The sequence below is a fragment of the Sander lucioperca genome, unplaced genomic scaffold (assembly GCF_008315115.2).
Source record: "Sander lucioperca isolate FBNREF2018 unplaced genomic scaffold, SLUC_FBN_1.2 Unpl_44, whole genome shotgun sequence".
Classification (NCBI taxonomy): domain Eukaryota; kingdom Metazoa; phylum Chordata; class Actinopteri; order Perciformes; family Percidae; genus Sander; species Sander lucioperca.
This window is the reverse complement of record NW_023396381.1, coordinates 21,475-22,500: the sequence shown is the minus strand read 5'-3', so window position 1 is coordinate 22,500 and position 1,026 is coordinate 21,475.

Genomic DNA, 1,026 nt, shown 5'->3' with positions numbered 1-1,026 from the left:
ATGCCGCACATTCTCACGTCAAGTTAATTTTTTATACATCACAAAGTGTCCGTGAAAACCAGCCTACGCAACGTTTCTACATGAGGCCCCTGGTGTAGACCTGGCTCTGTCCCCCAAACTATAGAGAAATCATACTGTCATCAGTCAAACTCCCTGCTGTTAACAGAGGGAGGGACTCAGGAGGGATTATTATCTGGTACAAAGAAGAAATATCAAAGTACATCACCCCTATAAAACATGAACACTCACACATTTGGCTTATAGACCCAGCTCTGTCACACACACACACACACACACACACACACACACACACACACACACACACACACACACACACACACACACAGAAATGTTTGTTTCACTATCTTTATGGGGACCTATCATTGACATAATGCATTCCCTAGCCTCTTACCCTAACCTTAACCATCACCACTAAATGCCTAACCTTAACCCTTACCCTCACCCTAATCATGACCTAATTCTAACCCTAATCCTAAAACCTCAAGGGAAAGCAATTCAGACAGTATTTTAGACCTTTAAATGTTTTATTTTTTTAGGATAAATAATGTTTTTAATATTGGGCTAATCATTTAAATCATATTGTGATGCCAGGCTATTTTTTTACTTACATAACTATATATAAATATATTTTATTTATTTTGTAATGTCTTTGGGAGAGATACCGGGGTAGTTGTGGAGTTGACCTTTTATTCAACATTTTAATCTCCCGCTGTCCGTCCGTTTTAACCTGTTTAATATCCTGCTGTCTTTTAAACAGCATTTTTGTATAACCTAACCCGGCTTTTTTAAGGAGATTTTCAGTGTTTTATGTACACCAGTGGTCCTCTTGTGCCCTTGTCCCTCTAACCATAACCTAATTCTAACCCTAATCCTAAAACCAAGTCTTAACCCTCAAACAGACCTTTAACCTTGGGGGGTCCAGCATTCTGGCCCCACAAGTATACTGTATTCCCCGGTTTTTGGACCCCACGAATATAGAAAAACATGCACACACACACACACACA